Below are 27464 nucleotides of genomic sequence, written 5' to 3' on the forward strand. Positions count from 1 at the left end.
TTGTCATGCAGTGATTTTTAAAATGTATTTAAATGTGTTAGTCTTTTTAGTTTTAATTCCCTAAAAAGGCCTTTGGAACCACAATATTACAATTCATTTCCATGGTTCATCTAATAATTTAGTATCTTACATTTAAATATTTAATCCAGTTATGTATTTATTTTGGCTATAATTCATGAGGTAATGTTCTAACTTTATTTTTTCCCATATGAATACACAAGTCTTTTTATATAGTTGTACAAAAAAATTTCTCTTCCAGGCTGGTGCGGTGGCTCACACTTGTAATCCCAGCACTCTGGGAGGCTGAGGTAGGCAGATCACCTGAGGTCAGGAGTTCGAGATCAACCTGATCAACATGTTGAAACACCATCTCTACTAAAAATATAAAAATTAGCCAGGTATGGTGGTGGGTGCCTGTAATCCCAGCCACTGGGGAGGCTGAGGCAGGAGAATCACTTGAACTCCAGAGTCAGAGGTTGCAGTGAACCAAGATCATGCCACTGTACTCCAGCCTGGGTGACAGAGCGAGGCTATGTCTAAAAAGAAAAAAAAAAAAATCTCTTCCAAATCAAGTTTAATGATACTTGTCTCAATGTTGTCAGTCCTGAAAAAATCTGTGCTTTTTAAACCTTTGGTTAGTTTTTAAAATATGCTAGACTTCATTTTGAACTTTTTCCTGAAGCTGATTATTTGAACATTTTCTTGGACTCCCAATTATGTGTATGTTGAATCTGCTTTCTCTGCCTTCTCTACATGTTGTTTTTTATCATTCATACTAAGATTATGTTAGTTTCATTTTACCATATTTACATCTACCATTCCTGTCTTCTGTCTTATTGGAAGTGACTTTTCTCCTTTTGTGTGCCTTGTTTTTTCACACTAATTTCTGTTATGTTTACATTTTTAAATGTTTGTTTTTAAAAAAATTTTTGATACTCACATTTCACTTCTTTCTAGTGTGTAGTCATCTGACTCTTGTGTCATTACTTTGTATTCTTATTTTATAGATTCAATTGCTTTGTTACAGTATTTGTTTTTTAAAAAAATCACGAGAAATATTTAAGATGATTTTGATCTATAGCCACATGTTTCTGTTGAACATTATAAATTCACCAGTTTCTCTATATTTTCTTTGTTTTATAATGTTATTTTATAGATGTTGCACTGGTTCTTCTTAATTACTGATCTCTGAATTAAATAAGTTTTTGCCAAAACAGTTATTTGGGGGAGAGTTTTATGGTAAGTGAGGATTATTTACATAAGAGGAAGAATCTGTGTCCTGACCATGGCATTGTGAGTGAGTTTTAATCCCCAGCCAGTGAAATGTCCAGGCCTAGGGCTGATTCCAATAAGAGCCTTCTCATTTACTTCTGTCCTGAAGAAGATGACAACTTCAACATTTTCAAATGAAAAGTCTCCTGGTGGTTTCTTGAGGAATTGATTGGAAATAAATAAAATAAATAGAGTTGTAGTATATCTTGTGTGAATGTATGAGTCAGACTATAACTGATTCATAGGGTTTTGAAACAGGAATTGTATATTAAAATTGGCTAAAATATTTGTAACCAGCACAGTCACATTATCTCCGTAGACTGTGAAATAAAGATGTTATACTAGACCATTTAAGTGTTTCTTCTTTCCCTTACAGCATCCTAATTCACATAGCATTCTGTCATACAATAGGAATAGTCAAGTCTCAATTATCTAAGATACTCTTTAAAAAAAAAGTGTGCTACTTTCCTCTTGGGATATATTCTTCCATTAACAGTCCATAAACCCACAGATTAATGGAGAGACAAGAGAGATGCTGACAAAAATAATGAAAGGTAGGCCCTTTATATTTTTAATTCACAATGAAATATTTTTCACAATAGCCAAAATCCATATCAAATAACTTTGATATCTAGGATTATTTTGTGTCTGGATGATACTAAATTAGACTTTGATCTGTATCATCCTTAATCACTACCATCACTGCATCTGTCATCACTTTCTCTCCTGTCCTTAATCACTTAATCATTCTATTTCCACTAGCTTTTAATTAATAGATTAGAACCTCTAAAGTCATGATAATTGTATCTCAAATACACTACATATTGTATAAATATATATTCTATTAGTCTGTCCTCACACTGTTATAAAGAAATACTTGAGACTGGGTAATGTATATGGAAAAGCAGTTTAATTGGCTCACACTTCTTCAGGCTGTATGGGAAGCATAGCAGCTTCTGCTTCTGGGGAGGCCTCAAGAAACTTAAGAAACTTACAATCATGGCAGAAGGCAAAGCTTGAGCAGGTAACTTACATGGCTGGAGGAGGAGCAAAAGGGAGAGGAAGGAGGCGCTACACACTTTTAAACAATGAGATCTCGTGAGCACTCACTCACTACCATGAAAGGAGCACCAAGAGGATGGTGCTAACCTATTCATGAGAAACCACCCCCATGATCCAATCATCTCCCACCAGACCCCACCTCCAACATTGGGTATTATAATTCAATGTGAAATTTGGGCAGGTACACAGATCCAAACCACATCATATGTATGTATTTAATTGGGCTTTCAGAAGAGAGTAGTGATACCTAAAGCAATGACCTCTGCAAAGGAAGATAGAGTAAATTTTGAGATTGATCTTTTTGGTGGACTAGGGGAGATGGAAGGGCAGAAAGGATCATGGGGTAATCTCATTAAGCAACAGAATAACATGCAAGCAAAACAAGTCTTTAAACTTAGAACCAATTTAAATTATCCAATTCTTCACCCACACACATTAAGCTAGGTGGTGTCAGGATTGAAAATAAAACAAAACTTTGTGTAACTCATAAAATGTAATCCATAAAGCTCCCAGAAAACAGATTCTAGTGTCTTAAGGAATGCTTCTCCAATACAATCATTCCGACACCATCACAGTTATGAAATCAAACACAGAGGAATAGCGGTACTAGGGTTTAGATATGGTTTTCTTGGCCCCACCAGGTCTCATGTTGAAATCTGATCCCCAGTGTTGGAGGTAGGGCCTAATTGGAGGTGTTTGTTCTTGGGGATGAATCAGTCTTGAATGGATTGATGCCATCCTTGCAGTAATGAGTGAGTTCTCTCTCTTATTTCCTGAAAGAGTTTGCTCAAGAGCTGGGTGTTAAGAAGAGCCTGGCACATTCTCCCTCTCTTTTGATTTTTCTCTTGCCATGTAATCTGCACATGCCAGCTCCCCTTGCCCTTCTGCCATGACTGGAAGCAGCCTGAGCCCCTCTCAAGAAGCAGATGCTGGCACCATGCTTCTTGTCCAACCTGCAGAACTATGAGCTAAATAAGCCTCTTTTCTCTTTGAATTACCAAGCCTGAGACATTCCTTGATAGAAACACAAATAAATAAATACAGGAGGTACAAACATAAAGGGGTAGCATGAAGGAGTTATTTTGTAGTGATAGAAGAATTCTGTATTTTGATTGTGATAATGATTATATGAATCTGTATAAGGGACAAAATTGCACAGAACCACATACATACACACCTGCATGAATACATGTAAAAGTACTGAAAACTAAATAAGATCTATAGTCCAGTTAACAGCAATGTACCAATGTCAATTTCCTTGTATGATGTACTATCATTATAATAAGATGTCATGCTTGGGAGAAGCTGGGTGAATGGTGCACGGGTTCCTAGGTACTCTTTTGCACAACACTCTAAGTCTATAATTACTTTGAAAGTTTTTTTAAGCTAAGGAAAAGTTTCCATTATTCAATGATCAACATCAACATTAACTTTCAACTGTTGACCTACATTACCACAGGGGCTCCTCAGTCCTGGTGTCAACATGTTGTTTCTTGGCATCTCCACTGTTAATCTTGAGCAGACCTCCAGACCTACTCCAAATAAGCACACCAGTTGTGTAAAACCAAGTATCCTGTTCAAGATCTTTTCTTAGTTGTCATCCTTCCCTAGTTAGATTGCCACTTGAAAGACGTTCAAAGCCACCATGAGATTGAGGATCTGTCTACTACTGGTAGTTCAGGGACCCAGACTGAACAAGACACAGAGGTCAGCTGGAGAATTATAAGGTCTTCTTAATCTTATCAAATGTTTTTCAAGGATGGAAAATTAAATTCTGTCACTAACTTGGTTTTATTTGTTTGTCAAATATTTATTCAGTGACTTCCCAGAAAGTCTTGAAACTTGTGTAAATGATTCCCGGTTGCCCAGTGCCGACAGGATAAATTCCAAATCACTGAGTCGCTCACATAAACTCTTTCACAATATTTGCCCAGTCTGCCTCTCTAGACCCATTTTTTTTCTTACTCCTTTCACCATGATTCTTCTTCAGGTTACCCCTACCCCAGAGGATATGATGCATTCTATATTCATCCATGTACATTTACTTGCAGTTTCACAAATATTGCACCACCCATTGTTCCTGCTAATCACTGAGTTTGGAATGTTTCCTCTGCCATTCCTGGCATATCCCTTGTCCCAACACACACACATACACACACACACACACGCATTTAAGCACAGAAAACACCTACAAATCTTTTAAGACCCAGTTCAAGAGTGCTTGCTTTGACATATTCCCTAACAAACCTTTGTGATTTAGAATGGCCACTTCTTTTCAGCTCCTCCTATTAGCAGGTAGAGACAGTTTTCCCCATTCTTGATTCTGGAATGGCCCATTTAATTGTTCTCACCAGTTGAATGCAGTAGCAGTGGCACTGTGTGACTGCCCAGTTTCCCTCAAGAGGCCTTGCAGTTTTTGTTCTCACTCTCTTGGAAAGCTGCTTCCCCTATATTAAAAACCTGGGTCAATATGCTGGAAAAGCCATATGGAGGAGAGCCAAGACACTCAGCTGCAAATTCCATGTTACTGCCAAGTATGTGAAGGAAACTTTCTTGGATCCTCTGGCTGCAGCCAAAACACCATGAGTAATCCCAAGAGATGCCAACAGAAGAACTGTGTGGCTGAGCCCAGATCCCAGAACAAAATCATGAACAATACCTTTTGTTTGAAGGTTCTTTGATTTGGAATGATTTGTTACACAGCACTAGACAATTGATATAGCCTCACCCCAACTCCAACCTCAAATAACTGGTCATTCTGAATTCTGAAAGACCACAGCACTCTGTGTCTACTTCTATAATAAGATTCATATTTGACCATAATTATTTATTTCAGCATATCTCTCCACTACCAGACTTTGAGTTCCCTGGAACTAAAAACATTGCTTGGACCTCACATGTACCTGCATACCTAGTAAGCACTAAAATAATAATTGGTAAAGCAATGAAAAACTAAAGGACTGGCCTTCCTCGGGTTGATCCTGTCTAAGTGTGTTCGTCAAACCACAGGCAGAAGGAACTTTCACTTCGTATACTGGAAAGAGTAGTGAACCTCATGCCTCAGTGGTGTGGCTCACCTGAGGTTAAGTTTAGCAGCAGTAATAGACTGGAACTTTTTAGAATGCTAAGATTCAATAGCCTCAGATGAACAGTATTTTACTAGCTCTGCCAATCTAAAAGCCTAGGGAACTCTTTGCTTGCAAATAACAGCATATAATTCCAAGCAAAATCCTGTAAGACTTGGCTTCTAGTCAAGATTATAAAAATAAAAACATTTGTTTTTTACAATTCCTCTCTAGAGTTTTGTTCAGCATTATCCAGATGAAGTTGAATTATTCACTATAACATATAGTTATTTGCATATAACTAGTGATATGGCTGAAAAAAGCAGGATCTTATCAATTATCTTCAAATCATGATTTCTCCAGTTCAGAACCATATTTTGCATATATTTTAGCTGGACTAGTCCAACTATTGAATCATTAAGTAATCCATTTCTAAGCATGGATATTAAATTACATTTAGTTAAGGTTGCATTATTGCATTTAGTACTATTTTCATCATATGTGTTACTGTTAATATCATGTTATCTTTAAAATAATCACTAGCATGAAGTTGGGAGGCAAAGAAAGATTGAGTAAGGGACTTGGAAGAAGAAATTTTCAATTCTTGTTTTGCTTTGTCAGTGACTTGCTCTTGGTCCCTTTTCATCTTAAATATTTGTCCCTAGTTTCTTTACTGGCAATGCCTTTTAATGAGAAAAGAAATGTTTTAATTAACCACAACAGTATTTGTTTATGTTAATTTAAAAATTACAGCATTTGCAAAATTTTAACTATAATCAAAATCAACAGCTAGCCTAACTTTTAAAAAGAATTCAGAATGCCTTATTGATATCTATTGGAACGTTTCATATTTGTGATCCATTTTACTTTCTACTGTTGAACAGCAGATCCTTCTGGCTCAAGAAAGGCTACAAATCCTTATTATGTTGCTGTATTTTTGGCAAAATACAAATCAAACTCCATATTAGTGAGCCTGTATTTATTTGCAAGAAAATTTAATCCATATGATTTTGAGTCATTGTCACTTATAGTAATACAAGCAAATCATGCTGCATAAGTGCTACTTGATTTCCAGGACTCCTTTTGAGCCATCTTTTGAGGTGGTCTTTTTTATTTAGGACAAGAAGGTTTATTTTTACTGGTTGAAAAAAGGCTCAAGCTTGAGTAAAAATATGGGCATTCATCACAACAGAGGATGAAAAACAGACTTCTTCAGACAAGTAACAGCGTAAGTGTTGAGGAGTGTTCTAGACAGATAGAGTGACTCAGCTGTGAGGTGTACACTTTCTGGGCAAAGATTAACCCTCCTGCCAGCATAGGCCAACAGTAATAAGCAAGTCAACTTTTCTTTTCCACGTTGTCCAATGTAGATAACTGGTGACTGAATTAAAAATACAAATCAAATTATTGTAAAGTGAACGTTTGTTGATTTTGTAACGTTTATGTAGGTGGGAGAGCCAGGGTTTGAATCAGTCTTGTGTTCTCTGTTGAACTGGGTGCTGAATGGAATCCACCTCAACTGGCTAGTCCTCAAACTTCATACCAGAGCAATGAATCACCTTCAAAGCTAACTCAGGGAGCATACTGGCTCCAAAGACCATTAACCCTGGGAACTCCGCAACTGAAAGGTGGGACTGTTGAGATTTAGAACTGCTGGCTTGGAGTTGTGAGTCATGTTTGAATGCCAACAACCTGGCATAAATCACGGAAGCACTTGAATTTCACATTCATTGCTTACAACAGTGTGAAAATTGCTCAACATTTATGGCAGACATGCATTCCACAGATATAAAAATAAAACTTCATTAGAAATCTTGATCTTAAATTTAGACATTGAGAATTAAATTCCAGGAGAGTCAATCTTTCTCAAACCATAAGTAAGAAATAGAGTGGTTCCACTGTTTAACTTAACATTTCTTTTTCATAATCTATATGGCCAAAAATCTTAATCAAAAGACCTGACATTTAGAGACAAAAAACATAGATTTAAGACCCTATGCTGCTGATCACTAGTTAACTGATGTTGGAAAATCACAAAACTCTCTACTTTAGCTTAGTTTTTTCAGCCTAATGTGCATCATAGGGTTAACATCAAGATCCAATGAGGTACTATGTCTAGAAACCTTTTAGAGTCATTAATTTAGAGTCATTCATTTATTCTTTGGCTTATATATGCAAAATTGAGAAAAAGGCATTAGCACAAAACTTCATGTGACTAAAACCCAGGAATCTCTGAATATTTTTAACCTCTGTAGGAAAATGTTGTAAGATCTATAACACTGCATTTCAATCTGTTTCCAGGCATTAAGAACAACTATTTATTTGCTTCATAACCCAAATTCATGCTCCCCAATAAAAACTGAGTATCTAACATTAGGGTATAAAATGCCAGCTGAAAGAATATTCACAACCATATACAACGAAGAGTCACACTTCCAAGAAGAAAGCCAACGTCCCACTTCAGCATCAAATCTAAGACCCTGCATTTCGCTTTCTCTGTACCAATATCATAATTTGTTGGTTAATCTCTTGGTTTTATTTCAAAAATGAAACTATATTTAGAGAGGAAACAAATTCTACAGCTGCTGTTGGATGCAAAAGATCTTTTTCTTTCTTGGATGCTTTAGATTCGGACAGAGAAAGGTACATATTTGAACCATATGTGAATTTAATATAATGTATTAGCTTTGATTGTGCCAGAGTTCCCAGAGGGCTCCAGAAATCAAAGGATGTGGCTGGTCACCCTAATTTTGGAGACTTGAATGCCTTTGTTCATAGTAGGAATCCAGAACAGAACGTAGCAACTTCTGTTCCTCATGATTTCATATACTCCATCCATAATCATCTGTCCTAATTCCAGATGCTAGTTTGGTTTACCCTATGGTAGCAAAATCAGTCAGTTTTCATTTTCTCAGGAAGAGAGGAGACTACTGGCAGGAGGAAGTGGAAGGCAGGGTAGAATGATAAAACCATGTATGTGAAACATGGCTGCTTAGCCCAGTACTAGCAATAGCAATCATTTTGCTCTCTCTCTTCCATGTCTATTAAGTGAGAGTTTGGCTTGGTTGATTTCTAAGATCTTTTCTATGTCTGACAGTGAGTAATCTTATCAAATTCTTGAATTAGGCCACCACATAAAGATGAATTAATGCAAAAATGCTTGCATAAATGAAGGTATGGCACAAACGAAATATAAAGGAGGGAAAGAGAGCTATACCATTTTAATGCAATCATGATTTTGACTTCAGTACACTCTGGAATCTACCAATCAACTCACAATATCTTCTTCCTAAGGCAGGCAATTCAGTAGTGGACATAAGAGAACTAGTGTATCAGTCAGGATCCTCTATAGAAAAAGAACAAAGAGAATATGTAAATTCACCTTTGTTTGTTTGATTGATTGTTTGAGTAGTTGCCTCATCCCCCAGTTGTGAGGACTGTCAAGTCTGAAATGCATATGTAAGGCTCACAGTGTGGAAACTCAGGTAGGATTTGATGCCACAGATTTGATGCTGGGGCCTTGAGACAGAATTCCTCCTCCAGGATAGCCCTTAGGCTATTCTTCAACAGATCAATGGTTCAACTTACTGTGCTGTTCAGCTTTCAATGGATTAGATGACATTCATCCACATTATCAAGGTGAATACCCTTTACTTAAAGACAACTGCATCAGCAAAATACCTTCACAGTAACACCTAGACTAGCATTTGATTAAATAACCTGCTTTTCAGTTGAGTTAACTCAGAAGACTAACCATAACAACTAGTCTAGTGATGAGTTAAAGACTATTCCCTTTTCAATAAGACATTAGGGATTCTGCAAAATAGAGTTAATGCTCTGAAATTTGTCGGAGTTTGTAGCAGATCTTACATTTCTGCCAGTCAGTGTCGATGTTTTCTTCATGCATCTAGTTTTCACTTTATTTAGTTAAAGATGCCCAAACCACTTGGTGATTGAGCAGATGACTTTGTTTCCAATGGCATTATGTATAGGAATATTTTAATAGGAACTTGTTCATAAGTCCACCTTTAGGCACATTTTTGAATATTTTAAAAATTACAGAATTTTTAAAATCAAGGGGCATAAACATATAGAATCTTAGAACTGCATGGGCCTTCAAGATTATGTCGCTCTACTTTTCACTCAATGACACAATATCTTCTCCCTTAATGCTGAAGTTTTTAGTAGAATATTCCTAATGATGGGTAGATTACTACTTCAAAAATCAGCGGATTCTAAGTTTTAAATAGCTCATTATTGGAAAGATCTTTCACAAGATGGCCTGTGTCTATCAACCTGATAGTTCCATTCATTGACCATCTCTCTGCTCTTTGAAGACATGTATGATAATCTATCATCTCTATAAATCCAATCCTAGTTTCACATGTAGTCTCTAAAATATATGTAAACAGCTTCTGGCTTCCTTCACCATGCCTCAGGTGGCACTATAAATTGCTTTCACTCTCTCCCTAATCCCCACTATGCTCTAAAAGTAAAAAAAAAAAATAAAACGGAGTATTAATTCATCAGATGTTTATGGAGTTGAATCTATATGTCAGATGCTAGATGAATTTCTGGCATTGTGCTATTTATCTAAAAAACTCACACAAAGGCATTTTTAGTCAATGTCATAAAGCCTTAAAATGAATTTAAGGCCAAGATATGGGTATCTATGCTTTTAGAATAACTAAATCTTGGTTACTCCTTTGCAAGAAAAAAGGCAAAAGCCATGTTAATAAATGAATAATACGTTTTTATGCAAACTAGATACTCATCATTGGAAGGAAATTAATAGCAATGTTGGTGAACTATGTTTGGGTTTAGGAATTTAGGAGAAAATCAGAGAACTTCTGGAGATAACCATTTTCTTTTCCTCTTCTTCATCAATCCAAACAGAATCAGAATCCATCCTTCTTTTTCCTAACTGGAATTTGAGAGGCACAAGAAGGGAGCTAAACACGCAGACTTCAGTATCTGGTGGAAAGAGATAAGGTGTCTCAAGGAAGGTTAGGTAAGGATGGGGTGTCAGGGACATCTGAATAAAAAAAGAGTTTAAAGGAGAAGCACAATGATTAAAGAGAAGAGTGCTTACAATCTTCTGGAACACCTTCCCTTCCCCGTAATTTCTTAAATATCTCAGTAATATTTTATAATTACTAAAGATATTTCTACAAATGGGAACATTTCCTTATATGTGTTTGTTCAACCTAATTCAATATGGTGGTTAAAACCTGTATATGAATGTTTAGGGCAGCTGTATCCATAATGACCAAATACTAGAGCAACCCAGATGTCCTTCAAAAGATGAATGGTTCAGCTAACTGTGCTGCATCCACAGCACGAAACATTCACTACTCAGTGATTAAAAAAAAAAAAAAAACCAAACTACCGATACACGCAAAACTTTGTATCCAAGGAATTAGGCTGAGTGAAAGAAAAAACAAAAGCCAGCCCTGAAGGCCTACATACTATTTGATTTCATTTATACAATATTCTTTAGGTGACATAATTAGAGAAATAGATAATGGATTGATAATTTTTACAGACTGAGGGAGGTGGTAGGAAACTGTGGCTACAGAAGAACAATACAGAATCTTTGTGATGACAGAACTCTTCTATCTCTTGGCCGTATCAATGTCAATATCCTGGTGTAATATTATAAGATGGTTTTGCGAGATATTACCATTGAGGAAGACTAGGTAAAGGTTACATGGGATCTTTCTGTATTATGTCTTACTGCTGCATGTGAATCTATAATTATCTCAAAATAAAAAGTTTAATTTACATAATCATATGGGCATATTTAGGTCTGCGTCTGCATTATCTATTCTGCTCTGTTTCTATTGATCTATGTCTGTCTCTCCACCAATTCTACACTGTCTTGATTACTGCAGCCTTAGTAAGCCTTCATATCAGGTGGAGTGCTTCTTCCCACCTTATTCTTTACTTTCAAGATTGTTTTCACATTTCTAGGCTATATATCTTTTCATATTAATTTTCAAATACATTTGTATATGTCTACAAAATATCTTGCTGAGATTTAGATAGGAATTATATTATACCTATAGATCAATTTGGGGAGAATTGACAATTGTATTATTTTGAGTCTTTTCAATTCATAAACACAGTATTCCCATTTATTTAGCTCTTCTTTAAGCTTCACAGCGTTTTATAATTTTCAGCATAAAGAGATTGTACATATTCTGTTAAGTTTATAGCTAAGTATTTCATTTTCTTTACAGTTATTTTGTAAAAGATTGTGTTTTGAATTATGTGTCTAATTTTGATTTTCAGTTATTTGTTGTTAGTACACAGAAATGTGACTAATTTTTGTGTGCTGATCTTGTATTCTGAAAACTTGAGGACTTTTTGGGAAGCAGGTACCTTGAAATTTTCTATGTAAATAATTATGTCATCTGAAAATAGGGACAATTTTCTTACTTTAGAAACTTCCAACTTTTTGTTTGTTTGTTTCGTTTGCCTTATTGTAATGGCTGAAACCTCTAGTACTATGTTGATTAAGATTAGTGGGTAGATATCCTTACCTTGTTCCTAATCTTGAGGAGAAAATTTGGTGAGAAAGTCATCTACACTTAGGTTTGATGTTAGATAAAGGGTTTTTGAAGATGCTCGTTAGTAAGTTGAAGAAGTTCCCTTCTATTCCTATTTTTCTGAGTTTTCTTTTTCAACCATCCATGGATGTTGAATTTTGTCAAATGCTTTGCTCTATATTGATTTATATGATCTTGTGATTTTTCTTCTTTAACATGTTGATATGGCGGATTATACTGATCAATTTTGAATGTTAGATCGGCCCCACATAGTTGGAATAAAGCCTGCTTAGTCATGGTATATAATTCATTTTATATATTGCGGTAGTTGATTTGCTAATATTTTGTGGAGGATTTTTGCTATGAGGAATAATTGTCTATAGTTTTCTTTGTTTTTTAAAATTTGTATTTTCTTTTCAGTTTTTGGTATCAGAGTAATTCTAGTCTCAAAAAATGAGATGAAAAATATTATCTAAAATTAGTGTCAATACTTAAAAGTTTGGTAGCACTCTCCTGTGAAACCACCTGGACTTGGACATTTCTTCCTCAGGACATCTTAATTACAAATTGAATTTCCTGAATGGTTATGGAAATATTCAGACTGGCAAATCATCTTAGCTGAGTTTGGGTGGCCGGTGGTTTTCAAGGAACTGGTCTATTTTTTCTGTGTTGTTGAATTTATGAGCTTTCAAAGGGTTAAGATATATGAATAGTCTGCTATGGTATAGCCAGCCTCCAAGAGGAGCCTCAATGATTCTTGCTTTTTGCTATTCACACTCTTGTGTAGTCACCTTGCACATTATACTGGAGTTGGCCTGTGCGAAATACAGACTGTGTCAGAAATGGCAATGATGTCTCTTCCAACACTGGGCTGCAAGACGTTGCAGCTTCTGATATAGTCTCTGTCTCTGACTATGGCTCTGAGGAAAGCCGCCTGCCACACTGTGTGTAGCTCTATGGAGAGACCATGTGGTGGAGACGTCAGCTCTGTGAGTGCACCATCTTGGATATGGATTCTCCAGCTCAGTCAAGGTTTCAGGTGCCTGCAGCTCTGGCCAACACCTTGCTCACAATTTCATGAGAGACCATGAGTCGGGTCATTCAGCTAATGATTTTCCTTTTTCTCCAGTTTTAATTATTTGATCATTGTTTTATTCATTCATTTACCCATTCCTCCATTAAGTAAATATTGAATAGACCTCTGCTATATGCCATACATTGTCTTGGGTCTGGGAGTAAAAAGAATGTTAAACAGATTATTAAATAGAATTTTCCTTTTGTCTCAGCCCCAAATTAAGGGGCAATAGATAATTGCCCCTTTCTCCTAAAGATAATATCATGGAATTACAACATATACCTTCTAGGGCTTAATAAAAAATAGTAGGATTAGTCCTGTGCCCCTCAAGCCAGGCAGCTTCTGGAGAAGCAACCAGTTTCTACAAAGCACAGGCCAGAAATCTAAAAGGAATTCATAAGTGAGAGTTGTTAGAGTAGGAAGAGCATGAGAAAAAGGCTCTGGCCTTTCTCCTCTCCTTCCCATTGGGAGGGTTTCCTCACCACCCCCAACCCTACTGGAAGGATTTTCCAAGAGGGTCTCCACAGAGATGGAGTTGAAGTGCCTCAAGAAGATTGGCAACTTATTCACCAGCCTAATGAAGTGGAGCTGCAGAATCACTTATGCTTAAATTAGTACTGCTGCTGAGCTGAGAAATTTCACCCAGGTATGACAAGCATGCATTGGGGTTTAAAGGTTATAGGCTAGAATGAAAACCAATAACTGCTTCTTTTATGGTGCATTCCTAAGGCAGGAGACTGTCTGGAGTAGCTGCCATTGTAAAGAAGCAGAGAGTGCAGCAGTAGCCAGCACAGCTTCTATGCACCTGTCTCCAAACCTTCATCCCTTTCCCTTCCTTCTCCCTGGGAAGTCGGAAGCAGCAGAGAGAGGAAGTAAAGGAATCATGGAAAATTAAACACTCCCTACCTACACACACACACACACACACACACACACACACACACACGATCCCTGAACAATGAGTTAAATCTGAATTTGGATAGAGCAGAGAAATAGTATTGCATATGAGATTTGAGGTTTCAATGGATTTAGCAATCCCAGAATGCGACCACAAATGTATGAAATATGCTTGAGCTGTGATAAGAAGTGGGAAAGGAAGATACAAAAGAACATGTCTGAAAATAGTTATTAGAGAAGAATAATTTTTGTTCCTGTCAGAATTCGGGTCTTCAATGAACAAGTTAATCAACGATGAATGAAAAGTAGAGACACTGTCTTCCTGGCGTCTGGAATCTTTTCATGTTGGTCTTTCAGTCCCTGGAATTCACAATAAGGAGAAAATCACTTACAAGATATTTTCTTAGCTGTTGACTTGATGTAGGAATATACCAGAATACAGAGAGGGAACAATATCCAAAATGGTGTGAAAAGAAAATAATTGTGGTGAGGGGGAAAAAGGGCCAAGAAAAAAACAAAAAGGAAAGGGAAATTGAAAACCAGAACACAAGGCTCTGCTGAGTGTCACAGGAGCTGACTGCCTCTGTCTCTTCCTTAATCCACTTCTGCCAAATGAATACAATTCTCTCCCTGTCTCAGCAGCTCATGTGCGCCTTGAGTTTACATCCGTGTATCTGTAATGGTGGGCACAGTGTAGGGTGAGAAGAGGAAGAATAGAAGGGATTATTTAAAAAGCAAGTTTTACAACCGGAAAGTATTGGAAGAGGCAAATCATGGCAACTCTGGATGGTTTTCCTAAAACCCCGGAGAGAACTGAGTCTAAATAAGCTAAAATTTTCTCTAGATAAGAAGTATTTTTCCTCTTGGAGTCGCAATGGTCCCTTGCATCATAAATGAAGCCAGGAAAAAAAAAAAAAAGTTATGTTGAATAGAACTTGGTAAACTTATCAGATGCCAAGTTAAATGATGTGACATTCCACCTCTAGCAATAAGAAAGCTGTAACTTTGGACCTATGAACACAGAAGTGTTACAATAATTGTTCAATCACACCCTATTGGTCTAAGAAAAATAACTTGCCTTTATAAATTACTCACTAGCAGGAAGTATCTCAGCACTGAATGAATTTCGCTTTATTTTCACTAGTCTTCAAATAAAATCTCTTCATCATAAGATGCTGAAATGGACAGGACTGTTCACGAAGTGGAATTTAGGCCGGGAACAGTGGCTCACACCTGTAATCCCAGCACTTTGGGAGGCCAAAGCAGGAGAATCATTTGAGTCCAGGAATAAGAGACCAGCCCGGGCAACATGGTAAGGCCCCATCTCTACAGAAAATGCAAACGTTAGCCAGCGCAGTGGTGCAAACCTGTAGTCCCAGCTACTCAGGAGGCTGAGGTGGGAGGATAACTTGAGCCCAGGAGGTTAAGGCTGCAGAAAGCTATATAACTGCACTCCAGTCTCGGCGACAGAATCAGACCCTGCCTAAAAAATGAAAAGGTGGAATTCAGAAAGTCAGCATATATTTCCTCTGCTTTTAAAACATCTCTGCAAAGATATCTTGCATAATGATGCCCACCTCCCACCTCTGTGGATCGAGAGCCACCTTATGTTTGCAAAAACTTAAATTTTCCAGAACATTTTAGAAGAGGTCTGATTAGTTCTTTCTGGAACAAGATGGACTTGGTATACCAAAGACACACAGAGAGTAAAGAAGCTTGGGTCTAAGTGAAGGCTGGTCCTTTTATCTTACGTGTAACTTTTTTGTTGTTGTTGTTGTTGTTGTTGTTGTTTTGAGACAGAGTCTCCCTCTGTAGGCCAGGCTGGAGTGCAGTAGCATGAACTTGGCTCACTGCAACCTCTGCCTCCCGGGCTCAAGCAAATCTCCTGCCTCAGCCTCCCGAGTAGCTGGGATTACAGGCATGCGCCACCACGCCTGACTTATTTATTTATTTATTTATTTATTTATTTATTTATTTTGTATTTTTAGTAGAGACAGGGTTTCACCATGTTGGCCAGGCTGGTCTCAAACTCTTGACCTCAGGCAATCCACCCATCTCGGCCTCCCAAAGTGCTGGGATTACAAGCGTGAGCCACCACACCCGGCCCTTATGTGTAACTTTTAACAAGTCATTTAACCCCTCTGACCTTCAATGCATTCATCTGTAAAGTGCAGACAAAAATGTCTTCCCTACATATTATAAATACTTAGGAAGATTAACCAGTTAACATGTGTATTAAAATTATCATCACTGGGCATGCTGTGTTGGTTTCCTGTTTCTGATTTCCTACTAACTGCACCAGATTAATCATAAAATTCCACTTTCTTCAAGCAATCAAAGAATGCTGACTTTGGGCAGGACAGTATTATTCTGTATCCAAAACATGCCATAGCATAGCCTCAGTCTACCCTTTTCAACCTTCAACCTCATTTCCCAACACACCACAACATGTGTGCTGTGGACTCAGGCTGAACTATCCTACAAAGTATCTTTACCTCCATGTCTTTGTTTACCCCAGAGACAAATAAAGTATACATTCTGCCCTTGCATGTTTGGGTTTTCTCCATACCCTTGAATGTTTCCCTTGGAATTCACAAGGTAGTGTCCAGGTTTTTGGCTTGAGATGTAACATTATTCATCTTTTTCCTCTCTCCTGTATTGTCTCCTTGAGGAAAGAGATAATATATTCTGATGGGTTGTTTTCTGTTTTGGGTTTTTATTTTTTGTATTTTTCACAACATAAAGAACAATAGTTTGCACATAGCAGATGCTCAATAAATACTTTTTAAATAATGAATGTATGATTTTAATTTCATATAAATGTGAGACTTGTTCTCTGGACTCCACCTTTCAGAAGAGTGGGTGGAGACAGAGGTCACCTCTCCTTATCTGCCTCGGAAGCTTATTGAAAAAAGAAATGTGCGGCCCAGAAGAAACAAGGGTGCTGAGAGGCTCTTGGGAGAGCACCTTGGTCCAAAATGAAGAATGCAGAGGTTTATCCTTCAGGCTTGAGTAATAAATCCCTCAAACATTGAATTATTTTTCACTAGAAACAAGAAGGCATTCTTTGAGTATTTAAAAATTCTTTAGATAGCAGCAGTTCATGGGAAGCCACGCAAAGGCTGCTCAGTGCAGGAATCTGGTTCTGGGTGTCCCCCTGGGAAACCAATCTCCTGAGCTCAAGGAGATCCTCATCTCTGATTTTTTTCAAATAACCGCAAAGGAGACCTAAGTCGGAAGACTTAACCTCTTCTATGCTCAAGTAAGCCCTTAGCTGCAAGTGGAATTCAGAGTATTTCCACTTCAGAATATAACACACATTTTGGAGGAAATGGGGGATTGACTTAGCCTGGAAAGATAAGGCAGCAAGGGGATCTCAAAGGAGAATGGAGTTTTTAGCCTCTCCACACAGTGCATTACTAGGGAAATCACCAAACATGTAACACATGCACTGTGGCTTCAACAGGGAGCCCTGGCTTCTGCTTCAGCCCTGCTGAATTCCCCTCAGCACAAAGATAAATTTCTTTCTTTTTTAAAAATTTTAAGTTATGGGGTGCATGTGCAGGATGTGTAGGTTTGTTACGTAGGTAAGTGTGTGCCATGGTGATTTGCTGCACCTGTCACCCCCTCACGTAGGTATGAAGCCCAGCATGCATAAGCTGTATTTCCTGATGCTTTTTCCCCTCCCTCTGACAGGCCCCAGTGTGTGTTGTTCCCTTCCTGTGTCTATGTGTTCACATTGTTCCGCTCCCATTTATAAGTGAGAGCAAGTGATGTTTGGTTTTCTGCTCCTATGTTAGTTTGCTGAGGATAATGGCTTCCAGCTCCATCTGTGTCCTGCAAAGAAGGACATGATCTCATTCCTTTTTATGACTACATAGTATTCCATGGTGTATATGTACCACGTACCGCATCTTCTTTTGCTTTTCTTTCTTTTTTTTTTTTTTTTTTTTTTTTGGAGACAGAGTCTCGCTCTGTTGCCAGGCTGGAGTGCAGTGGCACAATCTCGGCTCATTGTAGCCTCTGTCTCCCAGGTTCAAGTGATTCTCCTGCCTCAGCCTTCGGAATAGCTGGGATTACAGGTGCACACCATCACACTCAGCTAATTTTTCATATTTTTAGTACAGACCTAGTTTCACCATGTTGGCCTGGATCTCCTGACCTCGCGATCCACCCATCTCGGCCTCCCAAAGTGCTAGGATTACAGACATGAGCCACCGGGCCCGGTCACTACATTTTCTTTATCCAGTCTATCACTTATGGGCATTTGGGTTGATTCCATAGTTTTGCTATTGTGAATAATGTTGCAATGAACATATATGTGCATGTATCTTTATAATAGAATGATTTCTATTTTGCGGGGTATATACCCAGTAATGGAATTGCAGAGTCAAATAGTATTTCTGGTTCAACGTCTTTCAGGAATCACCACACTGTCTTCCACAATGGTTAAACTAATTTACATTCCCACAAATAGACTTAAAATTATGCTACAAGGCTACAGTGACCAAAACAGCATGGTACTGATAGAAAAACAGACACATAGACCAACGGAACAGAATAGAGAACTCAGAAGTAAGACCGCACATCTACAACCATCTAATCTTTGACAAACCTGACAAAAACAAGCAATGGGGAAATAATTCCTTATTTAATAAATGGTGCTGGGAGAACTGGATAGCCATGTGCGGAAAATTGGAACTGGACCCCTTCTTTACACTATATACAAAAATTAAATTAAAATGGATTAAAGTCTTAAATTTACAATCCAAAACTATAAAAGTCCTAGAACAAAATCTAGTAACACAATTCAGGAAATAGGCACAGGAAAGGACTTCATGGCAAAAACATCAAAAGCAATTGCAACAAAAGCAAAAATTAACAAATGGAATCTAATTAAACTAAAGAACTTCTGCACGCAGAAGAAACTACCATCAGAGCGGACAGACAACTTACAGAATGGGAGAAAATCTTTGCAGTCTATCCATCTGACAAAGGTCTAATATCCAGAATCTACAAGGAAATTAAACATGTTTATGAGAAAAAAAAAACATTAAAAAGTGGGCAAAGGACATGGACACTTCTCAATAGAAGACATTTATGTAGTTAACAAACAAATGCAAAAAAGTTCAACATCACTGATGATTAGAGAAATGCAAATCAAAACCAAAGTAAGATGCTATCTCATACCAGTCAGTATGGCAATTATTAAAAAGTCAGGACTTCTTTACAAGCTGAGACATCACTTGTCACTGGTTAGTAGGTCTGTCACAGCCGCCACTAGACATGGCTATTCTCAGAGCCAGTCCTCACTTCAGATTTCATATCATTCCTGCCTGCTTTCTACCTTGGCTCCATGTGTAAGGGATTGCTTACCACAGGAACATATATTTTCCCCCTCCTCTGTATCTGCATAGAGAAATATGGAACATGGATTTCTAAAGAAGAAAAAAAGATTTTTTTCAAGTACAAGGCCATTTTAATGCAGATTTAGAAAAGTAAAAGTAAAACTTACTCATGTGAACAGTTTGAACCTGCCACTACAGATAAAAAATTAAGTCAAGAATCATAACTAGCTGGTAAAGTAAACATTTACACAATTGACACATTATTAAAAAAAAAAAAATCAAGCAGCAGCGAGGTGCAGTGGCTCACGCCTGTAATCCCAGCACTATGGGAGGCCAAGGCAGGTGGATCAACTGAGGTCAGGAGTTCCAGACCAGCCTGGACAACATGGTGAAACCCCATCTCTACTAAAAATACAGAATGAGTCGAGTGTAGTGGTGCATGCCTGTAATCCCAGCTACTTGGGAGACTGAGGCAGGAGAGTCACTTGAACCTGGGAGGTAGAGGTTACAGTGAACCGAGATCGTGCTGCTGTACTCCAGCCTGGGTGACAGAGCAAGACTCTGTTTCAAAAAAGAAAAAAAAAATCAAGCATAGTAGAAGCAATCAACACACAAAGAAATTAACAACAGCTAAAACTCCACACAGTAGAATTGTTGAAAGTGAAACATCGAGCAAAGAATCACCTTACGATTAAACAGACAAAAAATAAACTTGATAGAAATCATTTTAGATTGACTGAAAATAAGTAAAATTATACACAGTAAATATTGATGACAATAATATTTGTTAAAATATCAAAATATCCTCAGAAATTTAGATCTAACATTTTTAGACACAAAATTTGGACTTTGTAGCAGTTATGGCCACAAAAGATAGTTTACAATTGCATATGAGTAAAAATTGATTTAAATTCAAATGAGATATTTTTTGTAAAATTTACACTAAAAAGGATTTGTCCAGATGAAAACAAGTTTAGTAAAATAAATTCTTTTTAAAAAATTGAGGTGATTTAACTCTGAATACTGAATTGATAAAGGAAAAATAACCTTAATGTCATTTTCTCCAGAAAATTTTTTTCAGTTAAAAAATTATCAGCACTAGTACATGTAAATATAGTGTTAAAATATACTCAGTCTAAGAACAGGCAGATGTTAATAACTGAGGTGCAAAAAGGGACAGATGCACTTCCCATGTGGAGTGAGCACAGAGCCAACTTCTTGTATAAAACCAGGAGTTGAAAAACCCTTCGTACACTCTATACTAGCTCCCCTGACGCTTCTTCTATGTCCCACCTCAATGTTTGTCACCTCAGCCTCTGCCGGGGTGATTCCACTATCATGGATCCTCTCTCCAGAGAATATCCTTCAATGCCAAGTTTGCATTCTGGTAGATCGGTCTTAAATTCTGACACACACACACTCACATTCAGCCTCACACATAAAGATGTGGAGGTTGAAGAGGGTAACAGAGTAGTCTTCTGAGATGCAGTGAAGATAATTTATTTCTGGTCATGGAGTCTCATTCGAGTCTACAACCCTACAACTGCAGTAGGCTCCAGCACAGAGAGTGATGAGACAGCCATCCACCCATCTCCCTCCATGAAGAGGAGAAACTGAGACTGGGGAAAGCCGGGTGACTCGTGGTGACTGGCATGACAAGTTGAGGGGGCGAGGGTAATGGAAACATTCATTGTCCTTTGCTAGTAGTTCTATGGAAAAACAAATCAACACGGTTACTTACTCTTAGTCAGCCCTGCATGCAATTTAAAGGCAAGAAATATTTTTCTTTCCTGCCTTTCCATTCCACTTCTCAGAGCTCGCTGACACTTCTGGCCCTAAGTGAGCACATTGCCCTGGCATCAGCATCCTGCCCAGGCCAGCCCTTTCCAGCCAGGCACCACATGCTGGCTAAGCCTCACCACCATCCTGTTTCTCAGAACTATTTCTCACCTAATTCCCATGAGGCTACTAAAAGTGCCTGACTTTCTGATTTATAAATCACTAATAGGTTTATATGTGTTACAAAATTTCACTGTGCTACGTCTCCAAATGTATTTGCATTTCAACAGAAGACTCCTAAGAATAGTTGTATACTCCAATTTTAAATTAATTTTAATTATTTAATAAAAAGTTATTGTGTTGGTATTAATGGCATGATAATTATATTTGTAGGAGACATGAGGCAGGGAGTAATTGCTAAATTTGGATGCTAGACTGTAACAAAATAATTCTGGCAAAAGAAAAATATGTGTGTATGTGTGTACATATGGGTATGTGTGTGTACATATATATGCATATGTGTGTGTGTGTATATATATATATACACACACATATGTATGTATACAGAGAGAGAGAGACAGTCATTCCTCATATCATACCAATTAGGCAACCAACAAACAAAATATTCAATTTCAGATGGATTACAGATTACAGATCTAAATGTTAAGAGTAAAACAATAAACATTCTAGAAGAGCACCTTTGTAACTTCAGAATAGCCATTTTTAAACAGGACACAAAGGCATCAAACATAAAGCTAAAAATCATAAATTATAGAAAAATTAAGAAATTCTGTTTCTCAAAGGACACAACTGAGTGAAAATGTAATCCACAGAGCAGGAGAATGTATTTACAATAAATATATTTTAGAAGGATTTATATCTAGAATAGATGAAGTACTAAAACAAATTGAAAAGACAAAGGCAAATACCCAATTGAAAAAATGCATGAGAGACTTGAGTAGATACTTCACAAAAGATATCAAGATTGCCAATAATCATGTGAAAAAAATCATTCAACTGGATTAATCATTGGTAATTACTAATTAAAACCACAATGTGATACCACAACACACAAGCTACAATAACTACATTGAAAAATTCTAAATGTGGCAAAGAGGTGGGGCAACTGGAAGACTGATACACTGTGCCTGGGAGCTTTAATTGAGTCAACCACATTGGAAAACAGTGTAGCAGTGTCTACTGAAACTAAATATGTAAGTGAACTATTGCTTAGTAATATCACTTTTAGCTATATACCCAAGAGAAGTGCAAACCTATGTTCACCAAAATACGTTTACTAGAACTTTCGTAGTAGCATTATTCATAGTAGCCAAAGTTGGAAATTACCCAAATGCTCACCATCAGTACAATGGATAAGCATGGTATATTTTACACCATGGAATACTACGCAACGATGAGAATTAATGATCTATAAATCTATGTACCAAGATGCACAATTGTCAAAAACACAATATTAAACAAAAGAAGACAGTATATATTTGTGATTCTAGATACAGCCCAAAAGAGCAAACAAATGTGTTATAAGTCATAGTAGAGGTTTCTCATGGGGAGATGGGTAATATCTGGAAAGGAATACAAAGAAGGGCTCTGGGGTGGTGCATAGAGTCTGTTCTTTTAGCAGGGTGCTGGATGCACAGATGTAGCTGGTAAAAAATTAGCAAATATATTCCCGGAATATGCTCATTTATATTTATGCATATTATAGTGCATTAAAAATGTTTACAAATATTAAAGTAAATTTAGGCAGAAAATTATACCAAGTCCTTACCTGCATGTAAAAACTAATTGCAGACTGGAGAGATGTTGGCTTGAGAGCAACACATGGAAAAAAGCCTGAGGTTTTAATTGACTACAATCTCAATCCAAATCGAGGGTAGAGTGTGGATGCCAAAATTAATTTAAAAAAAAAAAGGTTCACTAGTATAAGAATTAAGTGTATTCAGTATGTAGAATGTTCTCAGCGACTATACAATATAGCCCTTTCATTTTACATGTGAGAGAATCAGAGCCCACAGAGGACTTGGCCCAATAAAATTTATATTTTAAGAAAAAGAGAGCTGAACATCATGCTTTCTGACTTCCTCACCCAGAGCACATTCCTTAAGATCTGCACTTCCCAACCCTTCCTGAGCATAAGAATCAACTTTGAAACCCTTAAAAAAAAAAAAACTAAATTGGCCGGGCACAATGGCTCATGCCTGCAATCCCAGTACTTTGAGAGGCCGAGGCGGGTGGATCACCTGAGGTCAGGAGTTTGAGACCAGCCTGGCCAACACAGTGAAACCCCATCTCTACTAAAAATACAAAAATTAGCCGGGTATGGTGGTGCACACATGTAATCCCAGCTACTTGGGAGGCTGAGACAAGAGAATCGCTTGAGTTTGCAGTGAGTCGAGATTGTGCCATGCACTCCAGTCTGGGCAACACAGTGAGACTCTGTCTCAAAAAAAAAAAAAAAAAAAAAAACTTGAATCTCTAGGTCATTCTGTACAACAAGCTGAGGACACACTGCTCCGGTCTATTCCAGACCACTGTACCAGAATTGGTAATGCGATGCTTTTGCTCCACTCATCCCTTCATTCACTGTGATTGATTAATCAGAGTAGTTTCTACTTCTTGCAAGACAGTTTTTTTGGCAGTGGTCAAAGAAAGTGAAAAATACACCAAACGCAATTTCCGGTCAGTGCATATCCTCCGAATATGTAATGCTGCAAAATCATATTTCAAGTGAAAAGAGAAAACACACTAGTTTTACAAAATGAAAGAAACCTCATCGTTGGCCAGAAAATAACTAAAATACATAAGCAAAAAATTTGACTCCTAGGGACCATAGTGTTCAAAACAACCCACATGCTGTATAGGACAAAAACCAAGTTCATTGGCACAGGGCATAGTGGTAAAAAGAGGAGACCGAGCCCATAGTTTACACAAAGCTGTGTCACTCAAGTGCTGGTCTGCTGGCCCATGGCCTGGCTCCTGCCATCCCAGTCACAGGGCAGAATGGGCAATGATGGAAAGAATGGTTCTGCCCTGCTGAGGATGGGAAAGGGGCCCCAGGGAAAAGCAGGGAAGTGAAAATACAGAGAGGCAGAGGAAAAACATCTCCTTACACAAGACTAGTTTGCAAATAGAAATTACAAAGGCCATGAAGAAAAAGACTCAGAAGAGATTGCCTACAAAATAAAACATTTCAGACAAAAATTCACTCCTGACAATATTGAAAATAATGACATTAAAATCTTCAAGATCCTTAAAAACTGGAGATGAAAATTCATAAAACAAAAATGGTGTCATGGAACAAAAGACATAGATACTGAACACAGGTGGATGATAAAACCAACCAATCCCAAATCATAAAGTGAAAAATACAGTCATTAAAATAAAAACTTGACAGAGGAAGCAAAATCTAAATTGGATACGGGTAAAGATATAATTAGCAAAGTAAAAGAATGAAATATTTAGTAAATGACACTAGGAGAGCTGTCTATCCATATACATAAAATGTATTTTGCATATATAGTAGGCATAAATGATTTTTCTTATTTCATATTATTAATAAAATAAATTAAAATATAAATGTTAAAAACACTTTAAATCTATTAGGAGAAAATATAGGTGCCCATATTTAAGATTTCAGAGCAGGGAAAGATTTATTAAAGCAGACACAAGAAGACAAAATCATAAAGGAAAACTCTGATAAACCTGACCAATTTAGACTTAAAAGTTATGCATAAATAATGGTATATAAAACAAAATTAAAGGCCACTGAAAGGAAATATGTTCAGCACATATAAGTCTACACTCAGAATATGAAAATAAATATATTCAATACAAAAATATAAAAGAATGTAATAGAAAAATGGGCAAAGTATTTTCATGTGTCATTCATGGAAAATGACAAATGAAATGGAAAACTGCATATGTAAAATGCAAGTGAAAACATGCTCACCTATAAAAATGATCAGGAACATTTTTAAAAAGTTAGACACACTTTAAAATCCACCAGATAGTCAAAAATATCAATATTTAGCCAAGAATGAGAGCAAATCGGAACTCTCATTTAATACTGATGACAGTGTGCTAATAGAACCATCACAAAGAGCAGTGGCATCACCCCAAAACATTTATACTCTGTAGCCCAGCCATCCAAGGTGAGAATGCTTCCCTGTGTGTGTGTTTGGCCTATACAAAATCTATGAACTCTTACAGAGTACAGATAACGATATACTAGGATGTCCCATACAACAATCTTGTAGCAAAAAGGGGAAGTAATGCAAAGGTCAGGTGGTAGTGAATAAAGACACATAGTTAGATACAAGGATAAATCACATGTGTTCATATAATAAAATATACTGCAGTTAAAAAGAATAACCTACGTATGTATTGTCATGGATCTGCCTTGAAAATATAATATTGAATGAAAAAGCAAGTTAGAAAACTTTACATGTACTGTATTTAATTTAAATAATGCAAATGAATGATATAGCTTTGCAAATATGTATAAACATATATTTTTTATATATGTGCATATATTATAGTTAAAGGGTACATATATAGAACTGGATGCACATCAAATACTTCTTAATTGCTAGCTCTGGAAGGGAAGGGAATACAAATTAGGAAGGACATCACAGGGGTCTCAATTTTACCTATTATTTTGTCTCCAAAAAAGTGTAAAGAAAATTGGAAAAGTATTAACAGTTGTTCCATTTTAGTAATGGATGAGTATTTATTAATAAACTTTTTTTCTTTTATTAAGGGAAAATACCTAAATTCAGGAGCTTAGTGAGGACTACAGGGTTTCCAAATCTAGAGAATTTAAAAAGGAGCTTAAAGAAGTAGTATATAGCCGGGTGCGGTGGCTCATGCTTATAATCCCAGCCTTTCGGGAGGCCAAGGCGGCTGGATCACCTGAAGTCAGGAGTTCGAGACCAGCCTAGCCAACATGGTGAAACCCCGTCTCTACTGAAAATACAAAAATTAGCTGGGAGTGGTGGCAGGTGCCTGTAATCCCAGCTATGTGGGAGACCAAACCCAGGAGGCAGAGGTTGTAATGACCTGAGATCGTGCCACTGCACTCCAGGCCTGGGGGACAAGAGCGAGAATCTGTCTCAAACAACAACAACAACAAACAACAAGAAGTAGCACATTCACAAGCAGAACAGCTACTGCGGTAAGGGCACCCAAGCACATCATATTTGGAACAAGTGAGAGAACAAGAAGGAAGAAAGGAGTCCATCAACACGAATTCTCTCAGATGCTAGAACAACTGTCACTGACTTGCATTCTTTTGTTCCAAGGTCCCTAATGAAAATCCATATATGGGTATTAGAAGATTAGCCTCAAATTAAGAAAGAATTCTCTAGCAATTACAATTTTGAAAAATTACTTGGCAATCTCAGGAAGCAGTAAGATGCTATCACTGAAGTTAGTCAAATCTAATGTGAATACAACCTGGTGTGAATACAGCTTTTGGACTTCAGTAATGCTTGGTTGGCATAGTTTGAGGTTTGGCTATGGGGAGAATGGCAAGCATGATAACACCGTTGACTCCAATAACAAGGTATTTTGCTGAGCATTTCAAAAACTCCCTTACTTAATTCTTAAAATAACACTAGAGGTTAGTAATACTTCATTATTCTCATTTTACAAATGAAGGTGAATATCACATGCTTGGTAGAGATTTGAATTCAGACTGTTCTGACTCTAAGACTGAACACGTCATTAAGTTCCTTACGACCATTAGAATGTCAAGATTTATGAAACCAAAGAACTAGATTTCTAGTTGTGAAATTTAAGGTTCACCAAGGATACATGTCTTGAAGATGTTAGGGCCAATTCAGAGTCCCTGAAGGCAAACCACTTAAAAGTGAACTTCAAAGGGTACTATTTGGTCTCATAAAGTCTAGTTTTAATGCTATGAATGTTACTGACTCTACAACATCATATAAAGTTGCAAAAAAAAATAAACAAATAAAACCTGACAAAACGATAGAGGGATTTGTACAAAAGAAGAAATAAGTACAAAGCCCAGTTCTGGAGACATTTGGTGTCTGTGGGTGTGGATGTTTCACCATTTAGTGATCCCATGACCCTACACAGTCCACATTTTCAATGTACCCCTTACTCTACTCCTGTCATATGCTCAATCCTTATCACTTGAAAAATCTGTGAAATATTCTATATTCTCATATCCTCAACCAAACCCTTCCCACACAGCTAACTGCCTGGCATTCATTTTATCTATATCTGAATAAGAGAGAGGTAGATGAGTCAAATATGCCAGAATTGTAACCTATAGTGTGAAGGAAGTGTAGGTGTTTGCAACGCCAAGTTTCGCTTACTCCCCCAGGCGGGGGGACCCTCTGGGGATGACATGGAATTTGTCCACTTA

General features: G+C 37.3%; 1 long non-coding RNA gene across 1 annotated transcript in view; it reads left to right on the forward strand.

Annotated features, from left to right (window-relative positions):
* The first annotated feature begins 5071 nt into the window (after positions 1 to 5071).
* LOC119626456 (uncharacterized) overlaps positions 5072 to 27464 on the forward strand; it is a 29177-nt gene continuing 6784 nt past the window's right edge. Inside the window, exons 1-3 of the long non-coding RNA XR_005242622.2 lie at positions 5072 to 5248; positions 7962 to 8042; positions 10296 to 10410. This is a non-coding gene — a long non-coding RNA (uncharacterized lncRNA). The remainder of the gene's footprint in view (positions 5249 to 7961; positions 8043 to 10295; positions 10411 to 27464) is intronic.

The sequence above is a fragment of the Chlorocebus sabaeus genome, chromosome 1 (genome assembly GCF_047675955.1).
Source record: "Chlorocebus sabaeus isolate Y175 chromosome 1, mChlSab1.0.hap1, whole genome shotgun sequence".
NCBI classification, from domain to species: Eukaryota; Metazoa; Chordata; class Mammalia; order Primates; family Cercopithecidae; genus Chlorocebus; species Chlorocebus sabaeus.